This window comes from Melampsora larici-populina, assembly GCF_000204055.1.
Source record: "Melampsora larici-populina 98AG31 unplaced genomic scaffold MELLAscaffold_1, whole genome shotgun sequence".
NCBI classification, from domain to species: Eukaryota; Fungi; Basidiomycota; class Pucciniomycetes; order Pucciniales; family Melampsoraceae; genus Melampsora; species Melampsora laricis-populina.
Genome location: NW_006768765.1, coordinates 399117 through 400031, shown reverse-complemented (window position 1 = coordinate 400031; position 915 = coordinate 399117).

Genomic DNA, 915 nt, shown 5'->3' with positions numbered 1-915 from the left:
TCTACGTTCACACGGCTTATGACACATGTGAACTATGCCTTTCGTATGTAGTTATGATGTGGTGTGCAATGTGTGGAAGAGGAATCACACCTTGCACACCTCACCACAAGAGGGAAAGGCGTGTGATTCCCACTCTTCACACAGTCATCACGCATGTCAAAGTTTTTTTCAGGGTGGAGTTCTGATATGAAATGCACATGTGTCAAAGAGGAATTCACACCTTGCACACCTCTCCAAAGGTGGGAAAGGTGTGTGATTCCCACTCTTCACACGGTTATGACACATGTGAACTAACCCCTCCGTATGTAGTTATGATGTGGTGTGCAATTTGTGGAAGAGGAATTCACACCTTGCACATCTCACCACAAGTGGGAAAGCCGTGTGATTCCCACTCTTCACACAGTCATCACGCATGTCAAAGTTTTTTTTCAGGGTGGAGTTCTGATATGAAATGAACATGTGTCAAAGAGGAATTCACACCTTGCACACCTCTCCAAAAGTGTGTATGGGGTGTGATTCCCACTCTTCACACATTTATCACACATGTGAACTAACCCCTCCGTATGTAGTTATGATGTGGTGTGCAATTTGTGGAAGAGGAATTCACACCTTGCACATCTCACCACAAGTGGGAAAGCCGTGTGATTCCCACTCTTCACACAGTCATCACGCATGTCAAAGTTTTTTTTAGGGTGGAGTTCTGATATGAAATGCACATGTGTCAAAGAGGAATTCACACCTTGCACACCTCTCCAAAAGTGTGTATGGGGCGTGATTCCCACTTTTCACACTTGAAGATGTGGTGCAATTTTTTTTTTTGATTCCGGGATGCCTGCAGATTTCAAAGAAAATCAACTTCACACGTTTTCCACCTCTGAACGTGTGAATTTTTTTCCCATTGTTTGCACGCACATT